Source organism: Balaenoptera physalus (genome assembly GCF_965194825.1).
Source record: "Balaenoptera physalus genome assembly, chromosome: 3".
NCBI classification, from domain to species: domain Eukaryota; kingdom Metazoa; phylum Chordata; class Mammalia; order Artiodactyla; family Balaenopteridae; genus Balaenoptera; species Balaenoptera physalus.
Genome location: NC_138890.1, coordinates 128,800,135 through 128,815,104, shown reverse-complemented (window position 1 = coordinate 128,815,104; position 14,970 = coordinate 128,800,135). Strand labels below are relative to the sequence as shown.

Sequence of the window (14,970 nt, the reverse complement as noted above, 5' to 3'; positions counted from 1 at the left end):
AGGCAAGGTGCCCATCCCCTGGATAAGCCCTTGCAGAGACGCTGCTGCTCCTGCTTTCTGTGGGCATGTCTCTGCCTCTTCTCTGACTCCATCATTGTCCTGGCTGCCCCTCAAGGCCAGGACCCCTGTCTCCTCTCTGTCTCATGGCACCCTCTCTCATTAGGCACTCAATAAATGTTGTTGACAGACTGGCTGACTGCCTGGCTGACTAAAGATGGCATCTTTCCACCAAGGGCAAGTGTCCTTCGTTGCCTTTATTTATTGCTTAATGTCGAATGGTGTCCTCAGCATGATATAATTTTCCTGAAACACACATCAGAATTAATAAGAATTAAAGAAATCTAAATTGTTGGAGGGTATTGGCCCTAATTAGTATCATATCATTAGTAACAGAATTTGAGTAATGTCTTACAGGTGTAGAAATCTTTTGAGTTAAACATGTCAATTTAACCCTGATTTTTATCTAAATGTTCCCAATTTTTATGACATCATTTCTATGTACATTAGAGAATTTTCAAGGAAATTTTCAAGAGAATAGGGAATTACTTCCTGTTACTTTAAGTTTGGGAGACAAAAATTAAGTAAGAAGCACATTTTATGCTGTTGAACAAATGATAAGAATAAACAAAACCATATTCCTTGAAGATCTCCCTTCTTTTCAACACACTGTTAGCAGGCCTTGGAATCAAAGTGAAAGCATCTTTGTCCCAAGCTACATTCATCACCATTCTTGCCTGTATGATTTGGAAGAGGATGGGGGAAAACATTTAAGTTCAATCAGGTCCTAGGACAGCTTTTTCCTTAGTAAAACATTAAATAAAAGCATACATACAGACATATATATATACACACACCACACCAAGAACATAGTAAATCCAGTTTTATGAAGTTTATGAAATGGTTCTGAATTTTTTTAAAAAATCCACCCATATGTCATTTCCCCTTGTCTGCCATTCCTTTAAAATCTCCATCACTGTTGCTTTCACAAACACTCCCCAAATGCTGTCAAATGGGTTATCACTGCCTTGCACTTTTGTTCTTTTGTTAATTTTGGATAAAGTCCTAGAGTGTAGCAATATTATTGAACTCATTTCTGCTTAGCTCTCAAGTTTCCATATCTCCTCTATTACCAAGTGGCAATGCACCCTATAGGCACAATAAATAAATAATACAGCACTGAAGCTATAACAAATCACAAAATACATTATTAAAAAATTAAGAAATAAATATCCTTCTCTTACTTAAATAGAGATTGATTTTATAATGTGGAATGCTGAGGAGAGCTGCTCTGAGATATATTAAAGCCTGGGGACATGCAGAATACAATGTAATGGGCATTGTGCTCCCTCAGCCAGAGGAAAAAACTCCTGCAAGTGAATGGATGTATTTGTGAAATGGAAGCTGATATTCTGTTTGTTCACAAGCCAAATATGATGCACTGCTCCCTTTTTCACATAAGGGGGGAAAGACCTGTAGGACACATCTGTCTTTCCTAAGCACAAACTGAGAGTCTAGATGAGAGTGATGAAGATAAATGCTTTCCTGGAACTGAAGTTGGTGAAGAACTATTCCTTTCCTTGGACTTTAAATCACAATTCTGGCTTCCAAAAAGATATTCTTGAACCAGGATTCTGCCAAGCTTCCTCCAAGGTGCTTTATTTAACAAGGAGAGGATATGGCATAGATCTCTCCACAAGGTGTACATTTCAAGAGAAGAAATTAAATAGGATCCCTTCTCCAGAGGCATGAAGATTTTCTATGGAAAAGACAAAGTCTATTGGGTCCTAGGACTCTCAGGAAGTTACTCCTGTGTTGTTCACCTTAAGATTTATGTGGGACCATCAACCCACCAGAAGCCACTGCTTCTGTACTGAAGATATACTCTTACTCCATCCTGGAATGGTGTGGCATTTCTCTATCCTGGCCCTAGATTAATCAGGACTGAGAAAACCTTGCTGACTTCACTGCCCTCTGCAAAGACTCCCAACACCTCCACATAAGGGGAAAGACAATGGCTAACAATTGCCAACATCCTTTCCCCATTCCAGAACTTTGCAAGAAGTTTACTCTGGTGGCACAAAAACCACTTCATTTCCTTATCTCATTGCTCTCTGTAAAAGATGCTGGGGAGACTCTAACAAACTCCTGGAGCTGGGATGGTAAACCCATGTAGAGAGGAGTTCCCACCAACTGAGTCATTTTTAACAGACCATTGGAAATAGTTCACTTATAATGAGCTGATCCATTTGGGGATAAGATAGTAAATAAGTGGGCCCCTCTGGTTCCAAAGGCTCTTAGGGCACTACTGGCCAAAAGCTTGACTTGTCTATGTTTTCTATATGACTGTGTCCTTTATCTCCTGTAAGTACATAAGGTGTATATAGGACATACGGCATATATAGGTGATGATTTAGTATTTGCTTTTCTTACTCTTCGTGGAGAGATTTTTCTCACCTACACCTGAAATTCTCTGGAACATGGAGACTTCCAGGAGCTGGGGTTCACAGAGACTGTGCCATCTTCAATATACAGCTTCTGAGGTCACCCTGGACATGAATACCTGGATGGCAAATGAAAAAGAGAAAAGTGGAAGAACATAGGGAGATTTCTCACATATCAAACTCGATGTGGAATATATCACTTCCATGCATGTTCCACTGGCCAGAACTAGTTACAGGATCCTACCTACATTCAAGTGGGGCTGGCAGGCATCCTCCCAGTTGGGCATCAGCACGATGGTGGTGAAGACTACAACAGTAGAAAATCAGAACGCTGGTGAGAAATGTGTCGGCTAGCATCCCTGAGACCCATAAAACTCAGTGTGGAAAACTTAAACTATTTCACACCCCATAGTAATTCTGAAATTTTTACAAAGATCTTGGTGAATTCTTCAGATTTAAATTTGCAAGATGACCTCTGACTATGAACTCCCACTCCTGTACCTGCTGTCTCTATCCTGCAGTGGGTCACTGAAAGTGCACAAGGTAACCTATTCCTAGTTTTGAATGACCCTGTGCATATGCACACACACACACATACACACATAAACAATCCATTCACATAAAGTGTATGTGAAGATGGTAGATCCTACTAAAAATAGGTCATGGGCATTTATGGATCACATTGCAATCCACATAGTAAACAACTTCCCATTCATGTTAGTGCTGCAACTAAGAATTTCTCAGCATCTGCATCATTCCCCGAAAAACGTCCAAGTGTTCTTCATGCCTCACTCACTTACTGGTCTTCATCTCTCTTTTAACCTGCTGTACTCTTCTCTCCTCATCCCAGCAGTAAAATTCCAAATTCCTCTGCTTGCCTCATACAGAGGACACTGATTCTCTTGGTTTGCTTGAGCCCCTACCTTCAACCCCTAGCAGTTTGTCAAGAAGTATCATTTAAAACAAGATGAAAAGGAGCTAACCATGTGGGGAACACATTTCATGCAAAAAGAAGAGAAGAGACCCTAAGGGGAGGACAAAGCTTGTCATGTCATGTAACTGAGAAAAAGCAGGTTTAAGGACATGGCTGGGAACCTCTCCGTCCAATGTTGATTTGCAACTAGAAAGTAGCTGCCCAACCAGAGACTACATTTCCCAGCTCACCTAGATAGGTGAGGCCATGTGACTCGGTGGTAACCTAAGAAAAATACAGATCTTCCTCAACTTACTATGGGGTTACATCCCAATAATCCATTGCAAATTGAAAATACCTTAAGACAAAAATGTCTTTAAAAGGATCTGGGACAAGATGGCAGAGAAGAAGGACAGTGAGCCCACCTCCTCTGATGAGAACACCAAAATCACAACTAACTGCTGAACAACCACGGAAAAAAAAAAAAGACTTCAACCTACCAAAAAAGATACTCTACATCCAAAGACAAAGAAGAAACCAAAATGAGACAGTAGGAGGGGCACAGTCACAATATAATCAAATCCCATACTCCCTGGGACAGCGACACACAAAGTGGAGAATAATTATAATTCAGAATTTCTCCCACGGGAGTGAGATTTCTGAGCCCCATGTGAGGCTCCCCAGCCTGGGGGTCTGACATGACGAGGAAGAGCCCCCAGAGCATTTGACTTTGAATGCCAGCAGGGCTTGATCACAGGAGCTCCACAGGACAAGGTGAAACAGAGACTCCACTATTGAAGGGCACACCAAGGTCTCATGCACACCAGGACACAGAGCAAAGCGGTGACTTCATAGGAACCTGATCCAGACCTACCTGCTGGTCTTGGAGGGTCTTGTAGGGAGGTGGGGGGCAGCTGTGGCTTTCTCTAGGGTCAGAAAAGCAGGTGGCAGAAAATATTGGAGAGTGTTCATCTACTTGAACTTTTTTTTTTTTAACATCTTTACTGCAGTATAATTGCTTTACAGTGTTGTTAGTTTCTGCTGTGTAACAAAGTGAATCAGCTATATGCATACGTATATCCCCATATCCCCTCCCTCTTGCATTTCCCCTCCCATCCTCCTTATCCCACCCCTCTAGGTGGTCACGAAGCACGGAGCTGATCACCCTGTGCCATGCAGCTGCTTCCCACTAGCTATCTATTTTACATTTGGTAGTGTATATATGTCAATACTACTCTCTTACTTCGTCCCAGCTTACCCTTCCTCCTCCCCGTGTCCTCAAGTCCATTCTCTACGTCTGTGTCTTTATTCCTATCCTGCCCCTAGGTTCATCACAACCAGTTTTTTTTTTTAGATTCATATGTATGTGTTAGCATATGGTATTTGTTTTTCTCTTTCTGACTTACATCACTCTGTATGACAGACTCTAGGTCCATCCACCTCACTACAAATAACTCAGTTTCATTTCCTTTTATGGCCCAATAATATTCCATTGTATATATGTGCCACATCGTCTTTATCCATTCATCTGTTGATGGACATTTAGGTTGCTTCCATGTCCTGGCTATTGTAAATAGAGCTGCAATGAACATTGTGGTACATGACTCTCTGAATTATGGTTTTCTCCAGGTATATGCCCAGTAGTGGGATTGCTGGGTCATTTGGTAGTTCTATTTTTAGTTTTTTAAGGAACCTCTGTACTGTTCTCTATAGTGGCTGTATCAATTTACATTCCCACCAACAGTGTAGGAGGGTTCCCTTTTCTCCACACCCTCTCCAGCATTTATTGTTTGTAGATTTTTTGATGATGGCCATTCTGACTGGTATGAGGTGATAACCTCATTGTAGTCTTGATTTGCATTTCTCTAATGATTAGTGATGTTGAGCACCCTTTCATGTGTTTGTTGGCAATCTGTATATCTTCTTTGGAGAAATGTCTATTTAGGTCTTCTGCCCACTTTTGGATTGGGTTGTTTTTTTGGTATTGGGCTGCATGACCTGCTTGTAAATTGTGGAGATTAATCCTTTGTCAGTTGCTTCATTTGCAAATATTTTTTCCCATTCTGAGGGTTGTCTTTTCATCTTGTTTATATTTTCCTTTGCTGTGCAAAAGCTTTTAAGTTTCATTAGGTCCCATTTATTTTTGTTTTTATTTCCATTTCTCTAGGAGGTGAGTCAAAAAGGATCTTGCTGTGATTTGTGTCATAGAGTGTTCTGCCTATGTTTTCCTCTAAGAGTTTTACAGTGTCTGACTTTACATTTAGGTCTTTAATCCATTTTGAGTTTATTTTTGTGTATGGTGTTAGGAGTGTTCTAATTTCATTCCTTTACATGTAGCTGTCCAGTTTTCCCAGTACCACTTATTGAAGAGGCTATCTTTTCTCCATTATATATTCTTGCCTCCTTTATCAAAAATAAGGTGACCATAGTTGCATCAGTTTATCTCTGGGCTTTCCATCCTGTTCCATTGATCTATATGTCCAGTTTCGTGCCAGTACCATACTGTCTTGATTACTGTAGCTTTGTAGTATAGTCTGAAGTCCAGGAGCCTGATTCCTCCAGCTCCGTTTTTCTTCCTCAACATTGCTTTGGCTATTCAGGGTCTTTTGTGTTTCCATACAAACGGTGAAATTTTTTGTTCTAGTTCTGTGAAAAATGCCATTGGTAATTTGATAGGGATTACACTGAATCTGTAGATTGCTTTGGTAGTATAGTCATTTTCACAATGTTGATTCTTCCAATCCAAGAACATGGTATATCTCTCCATCTGTTTGTATCATCTTTCATTTCTTTCATCAGTGTCTTATAGTTGTCTGCATACAGGTCTTTTTTCTCTTTAGGTAGGTTTATCCCTAGGTATTTTATTCTTTTTGTGGCAATGGTAAATGGGAGTGTTTCCTTAATTTCTCTTGCAGATTTTTCATCATTAGTGTATAGGAATGCAAGAGATTTCTGTGCATTACTTTTGTATCCTGCTACTCTACCAAATTCACTGATTAGCTCTAGTAGTTTTGTGGTAGCATCTTTAGGATTCTCTATATATAGTATCATGTCATCTGCAAACAGTGACAGGTTTACTTCTTCTTTTCCGATTTGGATTCCTTTTCTTTCTTTGTCTTCTCTGATTGCTGTGGCTAAAACTTCCAAAACTATGTTGAATAATAGTGGTGAGCGTGGGTAACCCTGTCTTGTTCCTAATCTTACAGGAAATGCTTTCAGTTTTTCACCATTGAGAACGATGTTGGCTGTGGGTTTGTCATATATGGCCTTTATTATGTTGAGGTAAGTTCCCTCTATGCCTACTTTCTGGAGGGTTTTTATCATAAATGGTGTTGAATTATGTCAAAAGCTTTTTCTGCATCTATTGAGATGATCATGTGGTTCTGCTCCTTCAATTTGTTAATACGGTTTATCACATTGATTTGCGTATACTGAGAATCCTTGCTTTCCTGGGATAAACCCCACTTTATCATGGTGTATGATCCTTTTAATGTGCTGTTGTATTCTGTTTGCTAGTATTTTGTTGAGGATTTTTGCATCTACGTTCATCAGTGATATTGGCCTGTAGTTTTCTTTCATTGTGACATCTTTGTCTGGTTTTGCTATCAGGGTGAACGTGGCCTTGTAGAATGAGTTTGGGAGTGTTCCTCCTGCTATATTTTGGAAGAGTTTGAGAAGGACAGGTGTTAGCTCTATTCTAAATGTTTGATAGAATTCACCTGTGAAGCCATCTGGTCCTGGACTTTTGTTTGTTGGAAGATTTTTAATCACAGTCTCAATTTCAGTGCTTGTGATTGGTCTGTTTATATTTTCTCTTTCTTCCTGGTTCAGTCTCGGAAGGTTGTGCATTTCTAAGAATTTGTCCATTTCTTCCAGGTTGTCCATCTTATTGGCATATAGTTGCTTGTAGTAATCTCTCAAGATCCTTTGTATTTCTGCAGTATCAGTTGTTACTTCTTTTTCATTTCTAATTCTATTGATTTGAGTCTTCTCCCTTTTTTTCTTGATGAGTCTGGCTAATGGTTTATCAATTTTGTTTAACTTCTCAAAGAACCAGCCCTTAGTTTTATTGATCTTTGCTATTGTTTCCTTCATCTCTTTTCCATTTATTTCTGATCTGATCTTTATGATTTCTTTCCTTCTGCTAACTTTGGGGTTTTTTTTTTTTGTTTTTCTTTCTCTAATTGCTTTAGGTGTAAGGTTAGGTTGTTTATTTGAGATGTTTCTTGTTTCTTGAGGTAGCACTGTATTGCTATAAACTTCCCTCTTAGAACTGCTTTTGCATCGCTTCTCGGCCTTTTGGCTAAGATCAAGTGTAGAACTGCTTTTGCTGCATCCCATAGGTTTTGGGTCATCGTGTTTTCACTGTCATTTGTTTCAAGGTATTTTTTGATTTCCTCTTTGTTTTCTTCAATGATCTCTTGGTTACTTAGTAGTGTACTCTTTAGCCTCCATGTGTTTGTATTTTTCACAGATTTTTTCCTGTAATTGATATCTAGTCTCATAGCATTGTGGTCAGAAAAGATACTTGATACGATTTCAATTTTCTTAAATTTACCAGGGCTTGATTTGTGACCCAAGATATGATCTATCCTGGAGAATGTTCCATGAGCACTTGAGAAGAAAGTGTATTTTGTTGGTTTTGGATGGAATGTCCTATAAATATCAGTTAAGTCCATCTTGTTTAATGTATCATCAAAGCTTGTGTTTCCTTATTTTCATTTTGGATGACCTGTCCATTGGTGAAAGTGGGGTGTTAAAGTCCCCTACTATGATTGTGTTACTGTCGATTTCCCCTTTTATGTCTCTTAGCATTTGTATTATGTATTGAGGTGCTCTATGTTGGGTGCATAAATATTTGCAATTGTTATATCTTCTTCTTGGACTGACCCCTTGATCATTATGTAGTGTCCTTCTTTGTCTCTTGTAATAGTCTTTATTTTAAAGTCTCTTTTGTCTGATATGAGAACTGCTACTCCAGCATTCTTTTGATTTCCATTTGCATAGAATATCTTTTTCCATCCCCTCACTTTCAGTCTGTATGTGTCCCTAGGTCTGAAGTGGGTCCCTTGTAGACAGCAATACATACGGGTCTTGTTTTTGTATCCATTCAGCCAGTCTGTGTCTTTTGGTTGGAGCATTTAATCCATTTACATTTAAGGTAGTTATTGATATGTATGTTTCTATTACCGTTTTTTTAATTGTTTTGGGTTTGTTATTGTAGTTCTTTTCCTTCTCTTGTGTTTCCTGCCTAGAGGAGTTCCTTTAGCATTTGTTGTAAAGCTGGTTTAGTGGTGCTGAATTCTCTTAGCTTGTGCTTGTCTCTAAAGGTTTTCATTTCTCCTTTGAATATGAATGAGATCCTTGCTGGGGAGAGTAATCTTGGTTGTTGGTTTTTCCCTTTCTTCACTTTAAATATGCCCTGCCACTCCCTTCTGGCTTGCAGAGTTCCTGCTGAAAGATCAGCTGTTAACCTTATGGGGATTCCCTTGTATGTTATTTGTTGTTTTTCCCTTGCTGCTTTTAATATTTTTTCTTTGTATTTAATTTTCGATAGTTTGATTAATATGTGTCTTGGCATATTTCTTCTTGGATTTATCCTTATGGGACTCTGCGCTTCCTGGACTTGATTGACTATTTCCTTTCCAATATTAGGAGAGTTTTCATCTATAATCTCTTCAAATATTTTCTCAGTCCCTTTTTTTTTTTTCTTCTTCTGGAATCCCTATAATTCAAATGTTGGTGTGTTTAATGTTGTCCCAGAGGTCTCTGAGACTGTCCTCAATTCTTTTCATTCTTTTTTCTTCATTCTGCTCTGCGGTAGTTATTTCCACTATTTTATCTTCCAGGTCACTTATCTGTTCTTCTGCCTCAGTTATTCTGCTATCGATTCCTTCTAGAGAATTTTAAATCTCATTTATTGTGTTGTTCATCATTGTTTGTTTGCTCTTTAGTTCTTCTAGGTCCTTGTTAAACGTTTCTTGTATTTTCTCCATTCTATTTCCAAGATTTTGGATCATCTTTACCATCATTACTCTGAATTCTTTTTCAGGTAGACTGCCTATTTGCTCTTCATTTGTTTGGTCTGGTGGGTTTTTACCTTGCTCCTTCATCTGCTGTGTGTTTCTCTGTCTTCTCATTTTGCTTAACTTACTGTGTTTGGGGTCTCCTTTTCGCAGGCTGCAGGTTTGTAGTTCCTGTTGTTTTTGGTGTCTACCCCCAATGGCTATGGTTGGTTCCATGGGTCGTGTAGCCTTCCTGGTGGAGGAGACTGGTGCCTGTGTTCTGGTGGATGAGACTACATCTTGTCTTTCTGGTGGGCAGGGCCACATCCGGTGGTGTGTTTTGGGGTTTCTGTGACCTTATTATGATTTTAGGCAGCCTCTGTGCTAATGGGTGGGGTTATGTTCCTGTCCTGCTAGTTGCTTGGCATAGGGTGTCCAGCACTGTAGCTTGCTGGTCGTTGAGTGGAGCTGGGTCTTAGCATTGAGACAGAGATCTATGGAAGAGCTTTCGCCATTTGATATTACGTTGAGCCAGGAGGTCTCTGGTGGACCAATGTTCTGAACTCGGCTCTCCCACCTCAGAGGCACAGGCCTGACACCCGGCCAGAGCACCAAGACCCTTTGTAAAAGATTCAGGTTCAGCTATTTTGCATTACAGTTGGCCCTTCCATTAATTGCTGGTTTCTCATTAAATTTTGGTTGACAACCTTAGGCTTCTAAAAATGCATCAAGCATCTCTTGCATGGAAGTCTGATTTTCTCCTGTTGTAATTCACTTTCCAGTCTTGCAGACTGGCTCTATTAGGTTACTCTTCTGACGCTCAGCAAGGCTTGTCACTGCTCCAGTCGGCAGCTTATTTCCCTCCTTAAGTGGGACGATCCTACCTGAACTCTTGACGGAAGCAGACATCTCACTTGGGTAATCAGCACCAAGACCTGGCCCTACCCAACAGCCTGTAGGCTCCAGTGCTGGCATGCCTCAGGCCAAACAACCAACAGGGTGGGAACACAGCCCCACCAATCAACAGACAGGCTGCCTAAAGAATTCCTGAGCCCACAGCCACCTTTAGACACACCCCTTGACATGGCCTTGCCTACCAGAGGGCCAAGACCCAGCCTTAAATGATATATTAAACCAGCTGGACTTAACTGATATCTATAGAGTGTTCTATCTGAAAGCAGCAGAATACACATTCTTTTCAGTGCACATGAAACATTCTCCAGGATGGATCACATGCTGGCCACAAAGCAAGCCTTGGTAAATTTAAGAAAATTAAAATCAGGGACTTCCCTGGTGGTGCAGTGGTTAAGAATCCGCCTGCCAATGCAGGGGACATGGGTTTGATCCCTGGTCCAGGAAGATCCCACATGTCACAGAGCAACTAAGCCTGTGCACCACAACTACTGAGCCTGCACTCTAGAGCCTGCGAGCCACAACTACTGAGCCCACGTGCCACAACTACTGAAGCCCGCACACCTAGAGCCTGTGCTCCACAAGAGAAGCCACCACAATGAGAAGCACGTGTACTGCAATGAAGAGTAGCCCCCTTCTCCGCAACTAGAGAGAGCCCGCACACAGCAACAAAGTCCCAACACAGCCAAAAATAAATAAAAAGTAAATAATTAAAAAAAAATTTTAAATCATATCAAGCATCTTTTCTGACCACAATGCTATGAGAATAGAAATCAACTACAAGAAAAAAACTGCAAAAAATAAAAACATGTAGAGGGTAAACAGTATGCTACCAAACAACCAATGGATGACAGAAGAAATAAAAAATAAACCTAGAGACAAATGAAAATGAAAACACAATGATCCAAAACCTGTGGGATGCAACAAAAGCAGTTCTAAGAGGGAAGTTTATAGCGATACAAGTTTACCTCAGGAAACAAGAAAAATCTCAAATAAACAACCGAACCTTACACCTAAAGCAACTAGAGAAAGAAGAACAAACAACACCCAAAGTTAGTAGAAGGAAAGAAATCATAAAGATCAGGGCAGAAATAAATGCAATAGAGATGAAGAAAACGGTAGAAAAGATGAATGGAACTAAAAGCTGGTTCTTTGAAAAGGTAAACAAAATTGATAATCCTCTAGCCAGACTCATCAAGGAAAAAAGGGAGAGCACCCAAATCAATAAAATTAGAAGTGAAAACGGAGAAGTTACACTTGACACCTCAGAAATACAGAGGACCGTTAGAGACTGCTACAAGCAACTACATGCCAATAAAATGGACAACCTAGAAGAAATGGACAAAAAGATTCTTAAAAAGATACAATCTCCCAAGACTGAAGCAGGAAGAAATAGAAAACATGAGCAGACCAATCACAAGTACTGAAATTGAATATGTGATTTAAAAACTCCCCAACAAACAAAAGTCCAGGACCAGATGGCTTCATCTGGTGAATTCTAGCAAATATTTACAGAAGAGTTAACATCTATCCTTCTGAAACTATTCTAAAAAACTGCAGAGGAAGAAACACTTCCAAACTCATTCTACGAGGCCACAATCTCCCTGATCCCAAAACCAGACAAAGATACCACAAAAAAGAAAACTACAGGCCGATATCACTGATGAACAAAAATCCTCAACAAAATACTAGCAAACTGAATCCAACAATACATTAAAAGGATCATGCATCATGATCAAGTGGGATTTATCCTAGGGATGCAAGGCTTTTTTAATATACACAAATCAAACAGTGTGATACAGCACATTAACAAATTGAAGAATAAAAACCATATGATCATCTCAGTAGATGCAGAAAAAGCTTTTAATAAAATTCAATATCCATTTACGATAAAAACTCTCTAGAAAGTGGGCATAGAGGGAACCTTCCTCAACATAATAAAGGCCATATATGACAAACCCACAGCTTATATCATTCTCAATGGTGAAAAGCTGAAAGCATTTCCTCTAAGATCAGGAACAAGACAAGGATATCCACTCTCACCACTTTTATTCAACATAGTTTTGGAAGTCCTAGCCATGGCAATCAGAGAAGAAAAAGAAATAAGAGGGATCCAATTTAGAAAAGAAAAAGTAAAACTGTCACTGTTTGCAGATGACATGATACTATATATAGAAAATCCTAAAGATGCTACCAGAAAATTACCAGAGCTCATCAATGAATTCACTAAAGTTGCAGGATACAAAATTAATATACAGAAATCTGTTGCATTTCTATACACTAAGAACAAACAAAAATTCAAAAAGATACATGCATCCCAATGTTCATAGCAGCACTATTTACAACAGCTAAGACATGGAAGCAACCTAAGTGTCCCTCAACTGAGGAATGGATAAAGAAGTTATGATATATATATACATACGCACATATACATATACACACACACAATGGAATATTACTCAACCATAAAAAAGAATGAAATAATGCCATTTGTAGCAACATGGATGAACTTAGTGATTATCATACTAAGTGAAGTAAGCTAGACAAAGACAAATATCATATGCTATTGCTTATGTGTGGAATCTTAAAAAAACCATACAAATGAACTTATTTACAAAACAGAAATAGACTCACAGACAAAACAAATTTACTATGACCAAAGGGAAAGGGGTGGGGGGAGGGATAAATTACGAGTTTGGGATGAATGTATACACCACTATATATAAAATAGGAGCTACTGTACAACACAGGGAACTATATCAATATCTTGTAATAACATATAACAGAAAAGAATCTAAAAATGATTATATATGTACGTATTTATATATATATATAAAACTGAACCACTTAGCTGTACACTTGAAGCTAACACAACATTGTAAATCAACTATATTTCAATAAAAATTTTTTAAAATAAATTTAATTTAAAAAGACCAAAAATGCCTTTAGTATGTCTAACCTACTGAATATCATAGCCTAGCCTAGCCTCCCTTAAACATGCTTAGAACATTTACATTCACCTACAGTTGGGCTAAATCATCTAACACAAAGCCTATTTTATAATAAAGTTTGAATATCTCATGTAATGTACTGAATACTATACTGAAAATGAAAACCAGAATGGTTGTATGGGTACAGAATGGTTACGAGTGTATTGGTTGTTTACCCTCATGATCCCATGGCTGACTGTGAGCTGCTACTGCCACTGCCCAGCATCACAAGGGAGTATCGTACAGCATGTTCCTAGCCCAGGAAAAGATCAAAATTCAAATTTCGAAGTACCATTTCTAAAAAATGTATATCACTTTTGCACCATCGTAAACTCTAAAAATCGTAAGTCAAACCATCATGAGTCAGGGACTGTCTGTATAGGCCAGACTCGTCACCCTCAAACCTTCACTGTTTCTCTTCCTCCATTTAATGGCTGGATATTGACACCTAGCAAGAACTTGAAGTTATTTGATGAAGGCAGTAGAGTTTCTGTCAGTCCAGGTTCCTAAATAACAGCATAGAGCAGATCCGCTCTTCCCAGCTGACACCTGAATATATTATGTGTGTTAGTTATCTATTCCTTTGCAACAAATTACCTGAAAACTTAGTGGCTTAAAACAACACTCATTTATTATCATAATTTCCGTGAGTCGGAATGTGGGCATGGCATAGTTTAAGCCCCTGCTTTAGGATCTCTCAACAAGGCTTGAAAAAGGATTTGTACAAAGCCGTGGTCTCATCTCAAGTTTCAATGGCAGAAGAATCTGCTTCCAAGTTCACTTCTCTGCTTTTTGACAGGAATGAGTTCCTTCAGGGCTATTGGACTTAGAGACTCAGCTCCTTGCTGGCAGTTGGCCAGAGGCTGCCCTCAGTTCCTTGTCATATAGGCCCTTTCAATTTTCTTCATTAGAACAAATGCACACGAAGTGCCAGAGAGCACTAGCAAGATGGAAGTCACAGTCTTTTGCAATCTAATCATGGAAGTGACAGCCCATCACTTTTACCATATTCCGTTTGTTAGAAGCAAGTCACTAGATCCAGCCCACGCTAAGGGGGAAAGGATGACACTAGGGCATGAATACCGGGAGTCAGGGATCTTTGGGAGCTGTGTCAGAAGCTGCCTACCACTCTAAGATATAAACCTCTGCTGTGTTAAGCCACTGAGATTCCAGGTTTTATCAGTTACAACGGCTGGTCTTACCTTAAGTGACATAGGAGGAGAGCAGCAGCAGATTGTTATAGTAAAGCAAGGTTAGAGCAGACCAGGTCATGCAATGCCTTATAAACACTGATAAGAAACTGGCTTTTATTATAAGTGCAATGGGAGGCCGTTGGATTTAAGCACGAGAGAGAAGGAATCCAAGTGTTGTGTCTTGCTACTGTTTATAAATGCACTGGAAGGAAACGAGTGGAAGCAGAGAGACCCATTAGGAGTCTGTTTTCATCTGATGCAGTCTTGGGTAATAAAGAAAGGGGGTGTGATGGTTAATTTTATGTATCAACTTGGCTGGGCCACGGTGCCTAGATATGTGTTCAAATGTTATTCTGGATATTTACGTGAGGCTGTTTTTGGATGAGATGAACATTTAAATCAGTGGACTCTGAGTAAAGCAGATTGCCCTCCATCTTGTGGGTAGGATTCAATCAGCTGAAAGCCTGACATTCCCCAAGCAAGAGTGAATTCTGCAGCAGATGGCCTTTGGACTTG

General features: G+C 39.4%; 1 long non-coding RNA gene across 1 annotated transcript in view; it reads left to right on the top strand.

The window, feature by feature from the left end:
- LOC309658605 overlaps nucleotides 1-14,970 on the top strand; it is a 153,377-nt gene that overhangs the window by 59,167 nt on the left and 79,240 nt on the right. The gene's annotated exons all lie outside the window — the stretch shown is intronic.